Here is a 22,668-nt window from a genome sequence, read left to right as displayed (position 1 = left end):
TGAAATGAGCTATGTCACAGCAAAACTGGTAGCTCCAATTCAACGCTCAGCTATAGTCATCATCTGCACCAAAAGAAACGAACTCTGTACCTCCTGCTTTCCTAGCTCTACTACCATAGAGTTTTATATACACTGTAAATCAGATGTGCCCAGATCGCCCTTTTTAAAACTGAGGTCAGCTGTCAGAGAAGAGTCTGCAGCCATACTATTTAATCTTCCCAAACCGGATGACTTTTGCCAAACTGCCTATCAGGAACAGGCCCTTGACTGTGCTAAACTCTTGAACCAGGCTTGGGACTGTTTGGGGGAGTGTTAATTGGCAGAAGCTGGGACTGCGCAATGTGCTAAGTATTCAGCAGCACAGAGGATCGAGTGCCAGTGTCCAGGAATGTTCCCTGGCTGCATCAGCCTAGCTGTAGCCTTATTGTGTAAGTCCTACTGCAATAAACAAATCTCTCTGCCAAAAAACAATTCCTTTGCCACGAAGGAAGATCTCTTGTTAGGGTTGGGAATTCAGAGAATCTCTATTAACTTCAATGTGCTTTAGCACCTGCATTTATTTTGTGAGACACTGTACACAGCACTTGAAACTTACCCTATAGCTAGAGGGAAGACTAGTTTTGGGTAACTGATGATGAAGAACTTCAGAGATCAAGGTTTGTATTACTTTTTGTAGACAAAAAGATGGCTCTGAAGTGAGAGAATAAAGGTTTCTTTAGTTATAGGTTTGGAAAGATCAACAAATACATATTTTAAAATTTTCAGTGGTGCTTCTAAAAGTTTCTTTTAGCTGTCAGGAGTACAGTTGAAAGGACAGATAAAATGGAAAAACACGAGTGACAGATCTACATGAAAATAAACAATCAAAGGTATAAATATTTCAGAAAATGTGCTTATAACATCATGCGCACTTTATCACAAGACACTCATATTTGCTTCCAAAGGAGAAAGGGACCGAAGGGTATGATGAAAAGGCAGAAATGTGGTAGGAGTAAATATAGAGTTTAAAATTTCTAGAAGTCTTTGTTCCCAAAATTTATTTGGCCTCATTTTTATCTACATTAAGGTACCCATTCCAGTAGTATAAAGGGAACTTAAAAATAAAATGTTTTCACTAAAAATGTGGTGAACTGAGGAAACAGAACTGCTATTTCCCAATCTATACAAAATACTCTGTGATTACTACAGTATGTAAAAAAGAAACAAAAAGATGTATGCTCCTGAGTAGCTCCATGAATATACAGGGTTTTCTAAAACATATACACCCTAAACCTGTTTTGACAGGAAAAGCCAGGGTTCATGGCCTGTACTGTCTGCACTGTTATAATAGATTGATATCAGCAATAATAGTCATCAGGAGGAGTTTGTATTTTAACCATATACAGTTATGGCCTGAAATTATGCTTATCGGTATAGTTTATGAAATTCCTATTTGACATACTTTGTTCAGACTCATAATAATTATATGTTCATATTTCACTTTATTTAGCTAAGCTAATAAACCAAATTACCCTAATATGTAAATCCTTCACTGGCAGAACTGAAATAATTTCATAAGTACTACATACAGTAGATGATCTAAAATCCATTCTTGAATCCAGCACGCCACTGACTCTGACGTTGATTTCTGATAACGTGCTATTTGCTTATGCTCGGTATAAGGTATGTTTGCATAAATGGGGTAATGAAACCCCCCATATTGTCTCTTTCCCAATTTCAGAAAAAAAACTGCAGCTGATTTGTCTTCTGGCTGTTGTGTAATAAAGATTATGTATCAGTACCAGGAAATGAACAATTCATGTTGTTACTTCATTAATGTCTGGAAACATTTTGTTTATAACTAATCTTGTAATTTGGATGTATATTTTTTTAAAACTGCGTATTCCCTTCTTAGACGTCTTAAATATGTCAGCACGTCTGGGCTGCTTTCCCTCCTGCATAATCCATTCAACTGACAATTGTGGAAATAAATTATTATTCTATTGTCTCAAAGTAACTCTGTGTTTTAATTAATTTAATATGCAGTCTCAATCAGAAGCAGGAAAAACACACTGGAGATGGAATTCTGATCACAGTAAAATCAAACAAGGGTTTTGGCACTGACCTCTGTCAAGATAGAATTTCATTTATGGCATTTATTGCATCTCAAATGTGTATTTGTAATTGAAATTTATGCCATTACCGTGTTCAGCATCAGAATATTTTGGATTAGAGAGCTGAGCCTAACTACATACGTAGTTCGTTCTGAGGGTACATATGATGAAGTGCAAACAACGACTCAAAAATACTCTGAGAAACTGCGTGGAACTGCAGGGAAAAAAAATGAGCATATATCTACTAAGATCTTTTAAAAATTCTTTTCAGACCAGCCATGAATAACCTGCACTCTGCTTCATTTCTTAGATGACCTTACTAACCAGCACAAAATATTTTGGGCCATACCCAAGACAGCAGGATAAAATACACTTCCTGAACAACAGTAAGACTGTGGACCATAAAATCCCATGTATATTAGATTAGAAATTCTCAATGTGGTGTCCATAAATTATTAGCAGTCTAGCCAGAAATATCAGAAGATCCCCACAGGGCTGACAAGTCATATAGTACTGGCTCCTTCATTATTCCCAGAGGCTACATACTGTTCAAAAACAAATAAAATGCTCTAGATTATTTATAAATAATGTTTGCCACAGAACTGTTATGTAATTGGGTGTGAGAATATAGATGATAAAAAAATAGTTATAAAATTAAGTCAGCATACTGATACAGTTTAAGAAACAAAAACTGTATATAAAATACTCTTATTAAAAGGAAATTAAAAAGCAACTGAAAGAGTAATATCCTTTCAAGGAAATAATACGTTATTTTAAACTGCCTGCAGGCTAAGTGTTCAGAGTAAGGAAAAACTACTACTGAGTTCTAACCCTTCCCTCCAAAAAAGTTAGCATGGTTTAAGAGTAGAATAGAGGAGGCTCAGAAAACAAAAGGACAAAGAAAACTCCTCTGCAAGGAAACAGTAATTAGACCATCTAAACACAAACAAAGGAAGTTATGACAGAGATCTCCATGAATGGTATGGAGACGATGAGGAGGGAACAGTAACACAGGAACAAACTGACTCTTAATGAAATGATAAGGAACCAACTATAAATTAACAGAATAAATACTTTTTCAAGAAATGCCTAGTTGTGGAACCCGGTGCTATAGGATGTTGTGGGTCAAAAACTATTAATAATTTCAAAACAGAATTATGCAAATTCATAGTGGTAACTATGCCTATTATGGATAATGGCTACTACGTGATCTGAATCTGGGGCTTATCACTTGAAAATAGAAAGTTGTGTGAGAAAGATCACCCCACAGTTAGCTGATTTCTTTCTATAAATATCTTCTACTGGGCACTGCGAAAGAGTGATAAAAGAAGGATCTGGCAGTCATATCAAACACTTTCTGGCTGTCTTCCGAAAACCATTGTGTTAATGTACCACGACAATGTGCCGTTAGTACAGATATTTATTAATTTACATGGAAATAGCCATTATGGGAGCAGTTAGAGGAAAGCCAGTTTCCACATGTGAATGAGAAAATGAGAACACTTAAAACGTAAGTTAGTTTGAGAACAAGCCAGGGTTAACTTAAAACCTCCCACACAGAGTATGGGCGCTGCAGGGAACACAAAAGCCTGACCTCAGCTACGCCTTTGGCAAGACTCCTGATCCTATGCAGAGAGACCTCACCCTCCCGCATCCACACTCACCATGTTCCACATGTTAAGTATGCATCAGCTCACTGTACATCGAAAGAGTTTTTCAGTAAGTTATGATTATTATACAAAGCTTAAGGAAATAGATAAAAGAGAAGGGAAAATTTTACTCTACTGATTAGAACACAAGAAGAATCTTGGGGGAAAAAAGTCTGAAAACCCAAGTTTTGTACTTGGATTCATCACAGATTGGTTTTGGAAGCAACATATACAATTTGTTCCTCAGTTTTCCAATAATAAAATAGAAAGACTAATGCAGGCTATATAAGATTTTGTTGTGGGTTTTTTTTGTTTGGTTTGGGTTTTTTTTGTTTTTGTTTTTTTTTTTTAATTTAAAACAAGAAATTTCATGGTAAAAGTAAAGAAAGAAAGTGAAAAATAGCTTTACATGAGTACATACATAATATTCCAGGCTATGGTGCATAAAAAATACAAGAACCATTATTAGTAGAATAACATTCTACTTTAATTTTACTTGAAGAAACAGATTTCATTCTACAGTGAGCAGATTTTAACCGATAAAAGCATCAACAAATTAGTGTTTGATGTTTTTAAACAGAAGGATGTAACATTAGTTTTTAAAAAGTCCTTATAACTTCTTTCTTACAGCTATTTTTGGCCAAAACTATGAACTAAATTCAAGATAAATTCACAAATATTTTGTTTTCAGATGGAAATGGAATTTCCTGTGAACAAACTATTCATGCAAAACACCTGGGCCAGCATTTGCAATACTTCCCTACTTCACAGAGACATTGTGAGATGAAGTTAAATAACACTTGCAAGAGGCAGAGGATTTATAAGTCACTGTAAGAGTAAAAATAAGCCTGAATATTGTGAGCCAACTATTCTTTCAAAAACAAATGAAGATTAAAATATTCAATGGAGTTTGTACAGCCTGAACTTTGCCAGTTCAGAGCTGGCTGTACTCACTACGCAGGAATGCCCTCAGACTGCTTTGTGTGGAAGGTAGAACTTAGAACTGGATTTCTCTGGAGTGCTGAAGGACATCTGGACAGTTATCTCAAAGTTTCAAATCTTCTTTTCATAACATGACAGGACCGTTCTGCAAGAAAATCCATCCAGTTCCTCTGATGTAGGGGCAGGAGAAGAATGGAGAAGGATTTAAAAGGACAGTGTAGAGAACGAGGAGATCATGGGGGGCATACAGAGCAGCAGGCTAAGAATCCCCATGGTGGGAAGGCTAGCAGCCATGTGACAGTCTAGAGAGTATCAGTCTACTTCATTTTCCTTTATAAAACTTCTCTGTAGATCCAAGTTATGCTAGGCAAAGTAGTTACTGTAGTTATTACACTCAAGATTACTGAAAGATGACTGGGCAAGATAACTGCAAATGATTATAAACAAACATCTGAGGCATGACAGGCTCTTCCCAGGGTGACCTACTCTACATCAAGAAGCCAAGTAAGGCTTAATTCTAGCAGCTGAATTCTAGCAATATGTCATTTCTCAAGTCCTTAATGAGAACATTTTGACTATTTGCTGGCAAGAAAAAAAATAAGAACATGCTGTTCAAATATAAGGAGAAGAGCAAGCTGACCAGTTACAGCAAGCGCCACTGAACCAAAATGGAATGCTTATTTTCTAGCAGGGTTTTGCAGTGATACAAATACACTTCATTAAGGTATCGTTGCTGAAAAGAAAGTGATACTACACGCAGTTCAAAATAAAAACAGAAAAGTCTCCGTATATTTAATGATGCTATTTTATCATGCATTCAGCTATGGCCTATAAAATAGCACAGAGAATGAAAAATGTGGAAATCGGAAGCCTTAGTGGGAAGGATGCAGTAAAGCAGACCTGCAGCTCTACAGTTCCATGACCTGAAGACAGAAGGCATTTGCCCCAAGTCTGCTGTCTTTCTCTTCTAAAAGGCCAGAGAAACCACTAACAGCACTGTGTCTGGCATGTCACTTGTATCTGCCACTTGCTGCACAGTGGAGAAATCTAACAAACCTCTCTACCACCTGTAGCAATCTGTTTTAACCTATGGTTGCTTTGAGGTAGGATAGATGAGATAGTTCAGACCTGAGTGTGCTTCAACTACAGCTTGATGAAACACAGGACAAAAGAAGTTTCATTCTGTAATGTGTCCCTTGCACACTGTATTTTCTCTTAGCAATATTTAGAGGCTTGGACAGTTAAAACATTTCCTCTAATTTCCAATCTAAATCTATTCATACCCAGTTTAGAGTAATTTCTTAACAAAACTTTTTTTTTTTTTAATGAAAACAAACTTCTTTTCCTGTGACATTTGCTTCAACTAGTATATTCAAAGATTGTAAGGGGTTTTTTATGCTTCACTTGTCTAAACTAAATGTCCAAGTTCTTTCAGTCTCTTGTCTATTCTCTTTCAGTAGGGATTTTTTTTTTTAAACAAGTCTTCTAAGTCCAATTTCTTGCATGTGGATTTCCTGATTTGTTCTCAGTTTTAGAGATAAAGTTTCACCAGCCACATGTACCACACATGGCATTAGTACTTCCTTATCTGTACAAGAAATATAGGGCTGAATTTACTTAGGACTGAAATTACATTTTCCAAAATAACATCAAATCAAGTGGCTCCCAGCCACCCTTTCCTTGGCTTACACATGCAATTCTTTAAAATTCTCTCATTTTCCATTCAACAAACTCTGAGCTTACATCAGAGAGCCTTTCCTATTAGTCCCTAAGCACATGACCTTGTACTTTATATTATTCTATTTTATCCCATTTTATTTCTCTACTCCTCAAGGTCATCCAATTATTTCAGTACAACATCACCCTGCAGGGACTGTTTAACAACTTTGCGATGTCAACAAATTTCATTAGCAAGTTCTTTTTTTTTGCCAATATCACTAACGATAATATTAAACAGTACTAGTTTCAGTATCAGTTTTTGGACAGAGCTCTAACAACTTGCCCCTAACATTCGGCGTAACATATTGCCACCTCTTCCTCTGAGGTGTTTCTTTGCCTGTCTGGCAATTAATTTACTAGTTCGTCTCTTCTTCAATTTTGTTTGTCTAGCAAAGCAGTAACTGTATCACAGAAAGAAAGCAGACAAGTCTGACATGATCTGCCTATGGAAAAAAGATGTTTTATCCTATTTACTTCCATGTCCTTATTTTCTTTTTCCTCCTCCAGAATTTGTTGGGGTTTTTTAAATCTGTATGACACAAATCTAAAAAGTGCCTGTCCTTTACAAAAAGCAAATCTGCCTTTAGTGTCCATGTCCTGTCCATGTTGCAGAACACTACTCAGTTAAGATAAGCCTCACCAAGAAAATCTTCACTATTGACTCCACGAGCAAGTGGTTCCTATTCCTCCTTTGCTTGTCCAGGAAACTAGTAGTGACATGCTTTTACAACTGAATCAATAACCGGGGACTAAAATAAAAGTTTTTACTAAAGGTTAGAACTGATCTGGCTTTAAACTTATCTGACAAAAAAAAAATTCCACAGATTTCTCTACAATTTAAGTAGAGCATAGTACAGGGGTATTTGAACTAGCTAGCTCTGGAAATAGAAAAAAGTATGGATGTCTCAGCATGGTAACATCTACAAAGTCATGATGTTCTCTGAATATTGGGATTTACATTTTTTACAGACTAAAGTCATATATATTAAATTTACACCTGCAAAGTAACTTACTAGTTTGCAAGTAACAGCTGCTTCTGTTCATAGAAGTGGGGCTAAACATTTTTATACCATATTCTGGGAGCTCTAAAAACTTCAAAAAGGATTATAAAAAAAAAACAAAAACGAATGAGCTGAATCCTAAAACACACTGAGTACTGAGAATGCCTAACAAACCAACTGTCTTTTTTTTTTTTTTTTTTTTTTATTCAGCCTATTCTATAGCACAATCCTGTTAAGTTTTGCTTAGGTGTAGACTGTGGTGTGGACTCAACTCATATTTAAATCAAATAATGTTCAGTTTCTCATAGAAGACAAAATCATTTTTTTAAATACTTGCTAGCATTTTTCCAGTCTATCATCTGAGGTATTTAATGTATTTGCTACTTTTAATGAGACAGTGTATATAGTATGCAATATTAATCACTGTATTACTCCTAATTTTGTATTTACTGAATACTGCTCTTTTGTCTTCATTTTACTTCATGTTGGGTTTCACCCAAAAAGCTCAGTTTAGCCACAGAAATTGTCTATGTGAAGCCAAGTAGTGATTTTTTTAAGGGAACCTCTCTCTCATCCTTTCCTTTTTTCTGTTGCAGACATCTATTCTAGTCAGTGTATATCCTAAGAGAAAGCAATAAACCAGAACAGCCAATTTGAAAGGATTGTGCAAAACTGATGCAACACAAAGAAAGATCATCATCATTAAAACTTTTATGTTTTCAGGAGCACCCAAATGAGGACACAGTTTCAAAAAAGTGCCTCATATATACAGCATACATAGAATTTTCTTGTACTTCTGCTGTTCCAGGAACTAACTTTAAAACCAGAACAGAAATAGGAAAGGATTTCAGTTGCATTGTTGTTCTACAGAAGTAGATTACTGGACTGGAAACTGGATTATCCAAGAGGAAAAACATTCATTTACAAGATTTACACAACCCCCACCCTTTCCCTCAAAGAATGAACACAATCATGCACACAGAGATCTTGTTCCAGGCCCATTATCATCAAAAAGTCTGGAGAAGAATGAAAACCAATGTTTCTTTTTCTCAGAGTGAAATTCTAGATGACTTCAATGAAATTGCTTTTGCCACTCCATTGAACATTTTAGCACTTGAAAAACTACTGGGAAAAAAATTTATAGTCAGGATAATGTACAATGAATAAGAGCAAAAAGTATTGTGTTTATTCCTGCGCCTAAAGGAAGAAAACTTAAAAAATGGTGGTATGCTCTATCAAAGTGTGTCTACAGCTAATTGAGAGGAGGAGGGAGGAGATAAAACTTGAACAGAAATAATAATAAGTTTAGAATGTCAGCCCATGAGAGCATGCAGCAGGCTCCTCCCTGTCAGTCTGTAATGCCCCTTTATTTAAACTCTCTTGTGGTCTCCTGCGTTCTGTCTTACTTTTTTTTAACCTAGCTAAAATAAACCATCACTTCTTAACACTCTCATTGCTTCTGAAGCTTAACTTAGAGCTTTTAAGTTGAAAAAAAGTGATGCTTTTTCAGACATGATCAATTTTCCTTTCATTCATAAGTCCTCAATTACTTTTTCCTTCCTTCTCCTCTTCTTACTGCTGATACTAACTCCCGTTTCATTTTTTCATTCGTATTTTTCACCTTTACTTTTGTCATTGCTATTACCTATCCTCCTCCTCAATTGTATTTCTCCTCATTCTGTTCTCAACTCTCTGTTTTGCTCTCGCTTATCCCTTTCTCATAGACCCAGTATGCATGAAGCAGGCCTGCAGCATGTCCAAAGGCACTAGCACAGCCATAAAGGCTACGAAGAGGAAAATACCTTTTAAAACACAGTGCTCCAGATAGGATGAAAAAAGGAGTGGGAAACTGGCTGACTGAACACATCTACTGGAATGAGTCTTTAAAGACATGCTCCACTAGCCTAATTTGAAGAAGAAAATGGATGTGGATGTGCTTGTAAATTTTAGACTCTGTACAGGATGTGGGCATGAGAGCAATCAGATGACTAAGCTTCATGTGACTGCTTGCTACAAGGCTACATATGGAAAACTTTGCTAGAGTATGTTTAAAAGGAAAGGTTATTGGTAAAGGTACTCATAGTAGGGGAGACTTGAGGACTGGGATACAGTTAGGGAAAGTTACCCCTGAAATAATGTGCCCTCACTTAGTTTACTGTGAGCTCAAGAGGTATTTTTTACTTGTTCTGCTCTTATTTTGGATCATTTTGTGATACTACCTAGAGAATTTAGACTAAAATGTTGTTAGGGCTTCATTTCAGCCTACCTAGCAAATGTATACAATTATTATTTTATGTTGCAAATAATAAAAATACAATTTACTTTTTCTCTCTTTTGTTTACTCTTTTATGGCTCTCCTTCGTATCAATCTGTTCTCCTTATTATGGGTAACTCTTGCAGTATTATGGTGAGCACTGAGCTCACCACTCAGTGAAAAACCAATGCTCCTGAAGACAAGTAACTGAGTGAAAGATTTTCTTCTCCTCTCAGGGAAGAAAAGTTTAAATATGTGATCTGACGATAGCCCAAAGGCTTAGAGAACATGGAAGATCATGTAGTCTTAAGTAGTTTAGCAATACAGTATCTTAAGTAACCCTTATCTTACTTAATCGAACTTTATCCTGCTACTGTCTATGCTGAACAGGGCCCAGTTTTCCTGATAGCTGTAAAATTGCAGGTTCTTCTAGAATAATTATTTTCTTCATTCTTTTTATTCTGAGCAGAGTGAATAGCCTCAGACACTCTCTTAAGAGCTCTGTAATTACTTCACAAAAACACGATGGCAGTTCCCAGCCACTGGAATGAAACATACTTTTCAATTATGGTGGGAATGTCCGTAAGTGTCTTAAAAATCAATGATACAAGGTACTTGATCACATAACATTCTTTATGATAGGCCAGTAAAACAGGCAGTATAATGTGTAGTGCTGAATTACATTCAGTGAAAATACTTTTAAAAAAAGGTTTAACTAATAAACCACAACTTAAATTCAGCATTAGTTTGTGAAGTCTTCTGCCTCAGACAGTACACATAATTTGCTAATTTATTTTTTGCAAAATCCCCCACTAAGTGCAGACACAGTTCCTGTTAAGTATACGAAGATTTCACATGATTATCAGCTTGTAAGGAGGAAGATCAGTGCAGAAGAGTAAGGATGACAAAATCAATTAGCTACTCAATAAAACGTCAATTAACTAATTTTTTAAAACCCACAAAATTAGTCTTCTACCCTCCAATGTGAGAAGATTTGGAGCAGATATAATTTCTTTATGAATCATTTCAGCTTGAAGAGGATAGTAACTATTTGAAAAGGTTGTTGTACACATGTTCCAAGTGTTATGAGGAAATACAAAGGAAAATAGAGAACAAGTGTTCCAGTATAGCTACCGGTATGAAAATGGTCATGGTCATAGAAAAACCGTATACAAAACACATAATACCATGAAATTATTTCAGAAGAAGGAATCAGAATTTATTTACAGATCAGCCAGTACAGATGACACTGGAAGAGTTCTATAACACAAAAGTAAATCCTTTTGTGTGCAGCTCTGAAACACAGATTTGCAGCTCATTCATCAATAAAAATGTATGATGCCTGCAGCTTTGAGAAACATATTTAATGCAATTACTTTTAAACTTTTTGATGTCTCCTATGTTAAGATTTTTCTTTTGGTACGTAACTTTCCATAAATGTGTTTTAACCTGGATTTGATATGTGCAAAAACCCAACACCCTGGATATGCTTAAGGATCTGGACATGGTCCACCTCCATTCTCTTCCAGTTCTGTTTCATGTCACACCCTGACCCCCCCGACCCCCATCAACCCTCTGCCACACTGTTCTTTCTTCCTTTTGAAAATGTCAGTGGTGGCCTGTTAGCCTGGAGCCAAACTGAATGGTTGGATTACACAGCAGAACTGTAAAAAACTATTTTACCTTACTCTGGATCCCTCTCCTCCAAGTTTAATACCATTTCAACTCTCTAATCAGCTCTCCAGTTTGACAATCTCTGTTACTAATACTACCAAACTTTACATAAACATCAGTACTAAAACCACGTAAACATTCTTCTGCATCTCTGCATCATGCATAGCACATATCCTGTACTGACAATAACTGTTAACAGGAAATCATTTGCCTTCGTGGCATTGTTTTGTACTTGCACCATTTATTCTAATTTTAAAATTCTTCTTTTAGCTCATTTAGGGCTTCCTGTGCCGCACCTGTGTCATTCTCTGTCTGAACTGTGTGGAAGACTTTATTAAGATTCACTGGTAGAGAATCTTAAAATATGCCATAATTAAAGCTCACAGACTACACTTACTCTGAGAAAAAAATAGAAGAAACTGATGTAAATCCTAAGGGACTTCTAAAAGATTAGCAGTGAAAAACAAATCTGTGCTGAGGAAATGTCAGAGGCAAACAAGAAAGCAGAGTCCACGGAGAAGCAAAAATATCAAAACGAGGTCATAATCAGAATGAGGTCATAATCCTGCTTTGGGATTCACAGATGCCTTTGCTGGACTTGCTTTGCAAAGAAGTAATGCAGGGATCAAGGACTAAACTGATACTAACCAAAATGGTAAGCAGAATGTTTTTTATAAATATACAAGATGCACTAATACAAAACTGAATTTTTAATGGTACTGTCAACATACCGACTTTTAACATGTTTTTATCTTAAAATTTCTAGTGAGAACTAGAAATTCAAATAGCTATCAAGAGCTAGGAAAGAATTACACAAAAAACCTAAGAATGCTCACTGTGCCAACATACTCTATGAATCTTAGGACAATGAGAGAATCAGATATTCAATTCCCTTCAACAATCACAAAATCTAAGAAGCTTTTCAGAAAATGAGAGGCAAACAAATATGGTATCTGTTAAAAAATTAAAAAATATATACTGGTCAATTACTGGCCATAATGTCTGAAAGTCTCAAGAAAACACACTTTCTACAAATACTGAACTAAGTAATTTCAGCTTGTGACTACGACTATCCAAATCACTGAAAAGTGTGGCCATGTAACAAAAGCCTGGAAAATTTAATGAAAATCTCCCCAAAGAATTTTTGATTTTTAAGTAAAAAATTGGCCACTTGAAAAATGTTGGAGTGAAACTGAGAAAATTGCTTTTGCCAGTGGGCTTCTTACACTAGCAATATAATGGAAGAAACACTACCAAAAATAATCTGACCAAAATATACTGAATTTGTAATTAAAATGAATACAAGAACAACAAAAGTGTCATATTTAAATCTTGCAGGAAAGTAATTTGATGCAGTGCCTTGTTTTCCACACAGTTCTGGAGTGAAATGTTACTGCACTTTGGATGACCCAAGAGAGATGCTTGAAGGGAACTTCACAGGGAAATTATTTAATTTACTATTGCAGAAGGTGCTGTAGAAAAAATGAACATGCTTTTTTACACATAAGCACTTTTCCAATCCTGAACGACCGTAAAAAGGGCAACTGGAAGAGAGAGAATACAAAAAAGTTGTATTCAGCAGCTTGCGCTGACTGACGTTGGGTCACTTAAAATATCATTACTAATCGAGGAATGAAATGTGTTCATGAAATCTACATGTTTATCCAGGTAGATAATAACAGCAAAACATAGAAGGCACTCAAGCAACTAGAAATGTTAAGTCTTCATCAACACGTAATTCCTTTTGCAAATAACAAAAGGAAACACCCCTCCCTCGCCGAAATAATAGACCAGATAAAAATCATAGGGAACACGACTTTGGGGCAATAACCCTTGGCCAGGTGATATATAATGTAGAAACCTCCTGGGCAACATGGAACTCTAATGTAATGCAACTTCGAGATATATGTATTTGTTCGAGGTTTGGCACAGAAGCTGCCTTTGCTCCACCAGCCGCCTGCGTGCCTGTGCTGTTTTATGGGCATTTTAAGTAAAGCAAACGTGCATCGACAGATATCCTGAAACGAGCACTGGGAAACAATTGCTGGAAAAGCGGCCGCTGCTTCGTTGATTTTAACGAGTTATCAACCCAAAACCCCAGTGGTTTGGAGTAGCTCCAAGTCTTCCCGGGCTGCAACTGGACGACTTTGAGCGCTGCTCCCGGTTACCTGAGGTGCAGCTACTGCGGCTTTTTACACTTTAGGACAACCGCGCCCTCAACCAATGGTAAAACGGGGAGGGAGGAGGGAGTTGCGGCAGCCCCTTACCTTGCCACGGCTGCCCCAGCCCTCTGCCTTCAGCAAGACACGGGGAGCCCCGGCCCCGCCCGTCCCGCCGGCGGAGGCGCAGGGACGCCCGCGAGCCCTCAAGCGCCGGCCGCTGAGGGGGAGGCTTCCCGCCCACGGCGCCACCCACTGCGCATGCGCAGCGCTCACCGCACGCCGACGGGTACTGCCGCGCCCACCTACCGGGCTTTGTCCGGCCCGAGCGGGAGGCGGCAGCACTATCAGTGGCCCCGCTCCTCCAAGCGCTTCCCCCCGTTCCGGCTGCCCCCGCCCTCAGCGCCTCCTCCCTCAGCACACCCCTGCCTCCATTCCCGGCGCCGAGCACGCTCGGCAAGATCCGGGCTACCGCCGGGGCGGCATGAGCCGCCGGGCCTTCGCCTGCGCTCCCTGGCCGCCTCCGTGCGCAGGCGCGGGGCGGGGCGGGGCGGGGGAGGGAGGAGCGCGCGCGAGGCCGCCCCCGCCTCCCGACCCGGAGTGGCCGGCGCGCGCGCGCCGCCCCGGAGCGCCGGACTCGGGGAGCGGCGGCGGCGGCGGAGGAGGAGGGAGGAGGGGAGCAAAAGTTGCTGTGAGGGCGGGGCCGCGCCTGGAGTCGCCGCCGGGAGGGGGCGAGAGAGGAGCTGCGTGTGGGAGACGGGAGGTGAGTCGGGGGTGCCTGGCGGGGTCGTGTCTCCGGCGGGGCGGGAGGCGGGAGGCGAGGCCCCGCTCCCGGTGTGGCGGCGGAGGAGGCAGCCCAGCCGTGGTCCTGAGCTGGGGAGGGGGGAGCGGGGTCCGCCTCTGCTCCCCCGCCGGACGGGCCGCTGCCGCCCGAGCGTCGGGATCCGCCGCCGCGGGGCCGTTCACCTGCTGCCGGCGCGTCCGGGGGTGGAGGGGGGGCTGTGTGCGGCCGCCGGCCGCTCGGCCGCTGGGGCGGTGGTTGCCGTCGTCTCCTCAGGGCGCGGCGCTGAGCCGGTGAGCGGCCGGCCCGACCCCAGGCGTCCCCGGCCCCTGTCCGGGGGAGCGGCGCCCACCCGCGGAGCGGGCCGGCGTGGAGGTGGGTAACGCGCTGCCAGGGTTCAGTCCCTCCCGAGGACGGCGCGGGTGAGGGACGAAACCCGCTGGCGCTGCGCTGTGTGAGCGGAGGGGCAGGCTGGTCGTGCAGGGGGCACGGCTTCCCTGTGCAGACGGAGCGAGCGATTATGTTGGCTCCCTAAGAGCCAGAACGTAAAGTTAATGTTTAACGTGGTAGTCACATGCCCATCAGCGAGTTTTTCTGGAGTGTTTTCAAAGACTGCGTCGAACAGGAAATGCCAGTACAGGTAGCATGGAGCTGTTTGAAATTTAATCAGTTTACAGTATTTAGAGTCTGTCTTATTTGCTGCATTCGTTCAAATAGAGCTTCAGAGGCACGTAAGTAGATGCATGCAAATTGTCTGCTTAGCAGCTGGTCTGAGTTTAAGTTTATCCCTTACTTTGATTTTCCATGCAAATATTTTAAAATCAGCTTTTCAGAGGAGATGTGTCATGTTCTCTTGACGTGTATTTTTCCCTTCTCAAAATAAGTGTGAGCTTTACATATCTTAATGCTTTATTCTGCACATGCGAAACAAAAACATCCCCTCTTGCTTCACTTTGAAGCTACTGCGATTATTTTAAGAGCAAAAACTTAATCGCGTGAATAGTACTGAATCACCTGATTGATGATACAGTATCCCCTTCCCCCTCGAGGCAATAGAAGTTGCCTTGACTGACTTTATTATTAACTGTTCTGTTCTTGTAAAATGGAAGGGTGATTTTAGGTATCAAAATAGTGAGAGCTCATGTTATAGTCTGAATATAAATTAGCCTCATCAACTGATATGTAATCCTTTCTTCCCCTAACAAACTTTTGCAAAGTAAGATGTATTTACTGGGTGGGCTTTTTAAACATCAAATTACTTGTGTAAAAAGTTACTATCCTGGACCAGTGGGATGTTGACAATAAAAACACCTAAAATATGCACTTGACTTTGATATCAAAACTTGATATTGCAGAATCTTTTTCAGTCGTACAGTGCATGATGTACACTACTGATAGAGTTGTTTGGGTATGAGACCCATAGGACTTAAGGATCATGTGTTTAAGTTATATTGTTTTCCAAGATCTTGGTAGCAACACTTTGTCACTTTTCTTTGGTTATTACCTCTTGATAGAGTAAAACGGTTTAGTTGCTTGAGGGACATAGCAGTGGAAATGAAACCCGTTTAGAGTTCTTCAAAAATGTGCTGTGGATTAAGGAGAAACAAGTTGAAGTTGTTTGGGGCCAGGTTAAATGGCAATGGGTTGAGGCTGTAACAGGGAGATGGACTGTGATTTTAGATGTGTGGGCTGAGTGTAATATTTGTAGATAGGTTTCTACAGATTTGTTTGTGAAGAAATACATGAAGTGTAATGGTTCATAACACTCTTTTCTTGTCAAGCCTATTAAAATATGGGTGGTCTTAAAAGGTGATGCTCATGTTACCGTTAGCTATAACTCTGTTATGTAGTTTTTCTGGGTTACTTAAGAAACGGGAGAGCTTTTTGTGAAGAAACAGAACTTGGTGTTTTGCACTTTTGTTAATGATCAAATACCTACACAGGAAACTGAAAGACAAGGTTACAGTTTGGACAGTCAATTAATCTGGGATAAAAAGGTGAGTGTGAGAATTATGGTTGTAAAGATACCTTCTATCTTTTCAAGGCTCAAGAAAGAGTACATGGTAATCTTTGGACAAAGTACTTTCTAAAAGGAATAACAAGATGAAGAAACAAAAGTGCTCTTCTCTGTAGTTTCTGTGTGACAGTTCACTGTAAATGCTGGCTGATGTAATCGGTTCAGAATTTGTATTCCTTAAGACCTTTATTCTCAGTTCCCATTGTAGCTATTTCTAAAGTTGGTTTCTAGTTGTAACAGCCCAGAGATGGTGAGCTGTGAACCTGTTGTTTTGGTTTTGATGCAAACAGGAAAGTTTTTATTGGAACAGGTTAAAGAAAAAAATTGTACACTTATACGAAAGCCATCTGGGATAGCACCTACACTTCTGGTTCTCCCATGTTGAAAGGATACAGAGAAGTATGATGTGCAGGAGCAGTGGTTTGGCATATGAGAGACAGCTAAATGGATAAGGGCTGGAGAAGAGACAATAGAGGTCTTTAAAATAGAAAAAGACTTGGTTTAAAGTCCTCAGAAATTGGTTGGAAGAATTTGTAGAAGAGATAAATATCAAAGACCCTTTTTGTCTCTTGGGGACTTCTGGGGTCAGTGACTGAGGGCAGAAAGAATGTGTCAGATCAATACCACTGACTGGTATACTGGCAGATGACCCACAAAATCAAGACTTATCGTCACTCCTGGGAATGTGATTTTTTTTTTTGTGTGTGTGTGTTGTTTTATAGTGTTGTTCTTGTATCATGTTATGTGTGTTGCAAGTAAGTGCTATTAATGAAGGGGTTTTTTTCCTCTGTTTCAAACAGTGATAATTTGTATTCTTCTAAACATACTTTGACAGCTTTAAAGTGAATAGTGCAACTTTCAAAGACAAAGACCTGGTGACTACTAAAAGTTAGGTGTATCTTACAAGCAAATGAGATGTTGACATAGACAATACTGGTAAAGGTGGAAGGGGACAGGGTTTGTGCAGGGACCAAAAAAATTGAGTCAGCCCCACTGAGGTGGATGTAAGAGTTTATTTGGTTTGAATTTCAGTCTCTTTCTGTACTTTTAAAGCAACTTGACTGTTGTTTGGGTTTGGTTTTTTTCAGATGTGGGGAAAAATAATTTCAACCTCCAATATTGTCACAGTACAAATCATATTTTTGTTCTGTTGACAAAAATTGGCAATTTTAAGCGACAAGTTCCTGAGCCGTGGAAAACACTCAGATTCTCACAGTTGCAAGTTGTTGAATTTTTGATGTATTTCATTCTGTTGAGGAGGAAAAAGCAACCACAGTCCAAATATTGTTGGCTCACTGCAGAAAACTCTAGTAGTTTCCCATCATAAGTTTATTCCCTTGCAATACATTTAATCACCCTTCCAAATTTTTGTTGTCTCGTATCTAAATTCCTAAGTTATTACATATCTCAGTTTAGAAATTGATTTACCAGAATTGTCAGGCCATCGAGTCGGTTGCCAGGCTCAGCACAGTGGCGTGAACTGCCAGCAGAAGCAAAAAGCTATGTTGCTTAAAAGTAACCTTTGTGTTGGGCATGAGAAGGGTTTGCCATTAGTCATTTCTGTAACACCCTGAAAGTAGTTGCAAAATGAAACTGAGAAGATGTAAATAACAATTCTTCAGCCAAATTTGAGATGCACACAGTCAACAACTTTTGAACCTATTGGCAGGTTTCCACACAATTTGACAGAAGGGGTAGAAGTCTTAAAAATGGTTATGTACTTACAAAGTGCATGAAAGCAGGCAGCTGACTGAGAGACCTTGTAAGAAGATGTAAGGAGCAGAGTTGGCATATGCTCCAACTAGTGAAAAGACTGTGAGAAGTCAGCTGTGAGACATAAAGCTATCAGGAGCCAGGCATTGCTAGTTCCAGTATTCACAGAACCAACTGTTTATCTCATCAGTTTTATCTAAATGGATATCAAAGATGCCTAAACCCAAATGTGCTCGTAGAAGGTGATTTGTGGAGGTGAAATAGCAACTGCACTGATTTCTGAACTAATAAGTGATGTTACTTCTTACATTGAAAAGACTGCACCAGCTGCAGTTACTTATGTGATAGGGTATACCAACAAAACAGGTGATAACATGCATTTTTGCTGATTAGTGTATTTGTTGTTCTGGAAGCTATAAAGGCAAGTGCCAGAAATTTGTGACAGGCATATATTTTTGTCCTGTAAGGCTGCACCAGCTAAGGGTAGCCAGGTGCTTGATGGCTGAAGAGCAGTGACTGAAATTAGGCAAGGTGGTAGAATTTAGGCTGATAAATAGATGTTGGTTTGAGAGTTCGTAGCCTTTGTTTCTTATCTTTGGTTGAGAACAGTCATCCAAAACTGATCCCTTTAGTCTGAAGGGCAAGAATATTTCTTTAACTCTCAGTTGCTAAAAATCTTGTGTAGCATGTCAATAACACGATGGGGAATAACTGTTTTGCTGAAAGATTGCACCTATTGAAGACTGTATGGTTCAATGACTTACGATCTATCCTCGGTCACCCACACTTTCTCAAGCCAAGAACTTACAAAGAACTGGTAAACCCCAGTGGCTAATAAATGGTACAGTGCTCTTGGCAACACTGGCTTACCACAGACATGTAAGAACAGTCTTCAGTTCCTAATTATAGTCCTACAGAGTATTGCATTTAGGTTAAGGAAGTCAGTGGTCTGAGTCCCAGTCATCTAAAAGCTTAACCAAATATTATGGGAGGTGGAAGGAACCAAGACTGTTCAGCAGCATCACTTCTCTGGTCTGTGGAATAATCTACGGTGAGGGTAGGTTTGTCGGCAGAGGAGTAGTACTTTTGTCCAAATCCAGAAAAGTTTTCTGTAACAAAAGAGCATATGTCCTCATGAGTGTCTTCCACAACAGCTTTCTCTGAGCTTGGCTTTTCTTTTTTTTTTTTTTTTTTTTAAATGAAACCAAACTTTGAGATATTTGTACAACGTAAATTTCAAGCCAAGATCCTACTATAAACTTTCCTTAGGGAGATGCTGTGGTGATAAATGGGTGACAAGTTAATGCCATTGCATACGAATCATCGGAAGGCTTGTCTACAGTGCCCCTTTTAGTAGTGAGTAAGAAGCTATGCACCACAGTATTTGACACAGGGTGGTAGTGGGACTTACTAATCACATTGGCCAAAGAATTGTGTGTCAAGATAGTATTATTTCACAGCAACTATTCCTTGGGTTGATGGTGACTGTTTTGGGGGAGAAAGAGTAGTAGATAAAACCAAAGGGACTAGAGTTTCCATTTGTGCAAAATTCTAGTTGATCAGTAGAAGTATAGAGAGATCTTTAAAATGGAATACCTTTCTTAAATATTTGACACGTTTGAACTGCTGGGGGATTTGGTTTAGTTTGACAAAGAGTGTTTAAAGAATGCATTTATAGAAAGAGTAATTTCAGAAGGTTGCATCAAAATAACTTTAAAGTAATCACTTCTGATCCTTCTAGTGTTGTATTTAATTTTTTAGGAAAAAGTATAATAATTTTCAGGGGAAGGTGGGTGGTTAATAGAGGCCATATGAATATAATGTGACAGTGTTTTGGAAAATGGCTATCTGTCCCACATGACAACGGTACAATGAATATATTCTGCAATTTATTAGAATAAGATTGTGTGCACTTACCTGGTGTGATAGTTGAAATTGTTTGTATCCACAATTTTGTGGATGTGAAATTAAACAGCAAGCATCTTAATGTAATGTGACAGTAGCACAGAGTAATCCAGAACCATTTTTTCTTTAAGTTCTTGGCAATGAGTAATCATAAGTTTTTTGAAACCCAGCCCGACAGCTAAATGCTTAGTGGATGGGATGTTTGTTCTAGGGCATCACTGAAATGCAAGACAAAATGGCTTTCTAGGTGTTCTTAGTGAATGAATGCTCCTTGTCTTAAATTGCTCTGGAAGAACTCGTATCAAAACAGCATGTGTGTGTATTAGCAGTTAAAATACAGACTAGGTAGATTCAGAGGTTCTTCCCCCCATATTCATGCATAAATCTGTTGTTCAGGAACACAGGGAAATTGTGCTTGAAAGTATGATAAGAAAGAAATATAAGTTGATGGAATCTCATCTACATTTGTGACTTAATATAAATCCGTCCCAAGGCTGAAAATGAGAACTACAGAGGGAAAATTTTTCTGAATGTTTTCTAATTTTTGTATGTTGGCGTTAGGGGTCAGTTTCACAGATGTGTTTGTAGTAGCTATCTTTCTTTTGCATTTAAAGAAAAATTTAAAGAACACAAATGTTTCCCAAATTTAACATGGCTTTGGGTCTATCATTACACTTCAGATGAGAAGATAACTTTTCTGTTTCTTTGGCTGGAGATGAATTCTGCCACTCATGTCTATCCTTGGATTTCTTTAAATAATCTACTGTAGTCCAACCTCACAGTTGAATATGTGAAATCTGTTTCCAAATGGAAGTTTAGATACCAGAAACACATCTTTCCAGTAACTTCTATGTTTTATCATTAGCATAGTCTGCCTTACTTTCCACCTATTTCCTTCCATTATTTTGGCAGCTAAATGCTGAGAAATCTTTACAGTTTAATGCAGACAGCAGGGAGCAGGCTAGCTGAATGGCCCCTGTTGGTGGGGTACCACTGTATGAGTAGTTTTGGAGATGAGAGGTGTAGTGTATTCAGTAGGGAATTTATTTTAGGCTAGGGAGACCCTGATGGCAAGTCTGGAGTTTCTGGATCAGAACTCTATTGATCCTGTTGCTCCTGTCTCCTCCCTCCACAATGAGGGAGGCCTCCAGTGTGCCTTGGAGAGTGCAGACGCACTTTGCACCTTTATGGCCACCATACACCACCTGTGCTGTTCCCAGTCTAGCCTCTTTCCTGTTTTTTCCCCTTCTGTGCGTACAGTTTGATATTGCTGATTACTAAAAATTGTTCATCTTGACATCAGTTTTGTCTTCTGGGACAGCAGCAGGAGGGTGGAGAAAACCATACGTAATTCTCCATATGGGAAATTATATAAAGTGGAATTAAGAACTCTGTATTGCCAGGAAAATGTGTGCTCAAGAAGTTTCTCTGGTATGTCAAGGAGCAAGCTGCCTTTGTGACAAAAAAGTATTAGGTCATTTTTTAATGATGGATTTAGAAATGTAAAATCAGAAATTAGAAGGTGTTTGATGGTTCAAAGAGTTTAATGTAAGAATCTTCTTTTTTTTTTTAAATGGTTTTAAATAATAATTATAATGTTATTTTTAAAAGTTATGGTTCCCTGTGATAAACAGAGACTTTGGACCAAATGATGCTTCATATTAATAAGCATTTTTCATGTGTGATACTGGCTTCTTGAATACATATGTATATGTATTTTTGTATATGGGTGCATATATATGTATCTGATTATATACATATTATGTATATCTGATATATATATTAGATTTTTCCTTGACCCTTCTATATTAATCTTTATTGTAGTGATTCATTATTTTCTATTTATACACTGTACTAAAACTTTCTAATGAATAGACTTGTTAAAAATACTTTCTTTCCTTTAATTGCCATGTACAGAACTTATCACTTCTGCATACCTGACTTCAGAGAATCTTAAATCTTTTTCTGTGTTAATCTTTATTTTACTTTTGCCATCACCTTGGTCCCAGTTTTTGTAGAGTTTGGTCCTTTGTAGAAGAATAGTTCTTATGTTGTGAAGCACTTTTTTTTTTTTTTTCACACATAAAAGTCACATATTTCTTTTAATTAATTTAAGGTTCTAATAAGATATTAAACTGATACACATTTCCTATTACTCACTACAACTTATTTACCTTTTTGGATTTATTGAAGTGAACATAAAGAAAACAAAATTACCTTACTATATTCTGTCAAGGTCAGCTTCTGGTTAGATTTGAGATTCCTTGATCAGTGCTGTCACAAATCACACAATTTCCAGTATTAATAAATCAAATTACTTACGGGTGAGATACAGTAACATCAGTAAACAAACAATACCCATCTAATTATGCATGGGGCAACAGGGACTTTTGGTTAGGTTCCAGTTATTGATTTTTTGGATAATAAAAGCAAGTACCAATGTTTCTTTTAAATAAAGGGGAATGGATTTAGGGGTGCAAGACTGTCCACAGGTATTTTTGAAAGTCATGTGATTTGTTTCTGTGGTATCCCTGATGTACAATATTTAAGAGGTGTAGTACTGTTTGACATGAATGTGGTGTTGGTTGTTCTGAGCTGGGGAAAATTTTCTTCCAATTTATACAGTATTCCAGCTACAAAATTTGTGTTTTTTAATGCTGCTCACCAGTCTTGAAAGGCTTTCACAGTGGAAGAAAACTGTAGTGAGAAGGCTGTAAGCTTTGAAGTACGCTGATATGACTTTAGTATCTCACATGCTTGT

General features: G+C 38.7%; 1 protein-coding gene across 2 annotated transcripts in view; it reads left to right on the top strand.

Moving 5' to 3' along the window:
* The first annotated feature begins 14,187 nt into the window (after window positions 1-14,187).
* The window catches only part of USP53 (ubiquitin specific peptidase 53), a 40,538-nt gene continuing 32,057 nt past the window's right edge, over window positions 14,188-22,668 (top strand). Inside the window, exon 1 of one of the 2 annotated variants that reach the window (XM_074905158.1) lies at window positions 14,188-14,254. The gene's annotated coding sequence lies outside the window, so the exon portion shown is untranslated. Of the gene's footprint in view, window positions 14,255-14,543; window positions 14,648-22,668 lie in introns of those variants that run through there. The other variant, XM_074905159.1, reaches the window with a different exon arrangement.

Source organism: Athene noctua, chromosome 4 (genome assembly GCF_965140245.1).
Source record: "Athene noctua chromosome 4, bAthNoc1.hap1.1, whole genome shotgun sequence".
Taxonomy (NCBI): Eukaryota; Metazoa; Chordata; class Aves; order Strigiformes; family Strigidae; genus Athene; species Athene noctua.
The sequence above is the reverse complement of the archived record's forward strand: the minus strand, read 5'-3'. Positions and strand labels throughout refer to the sequence as shown.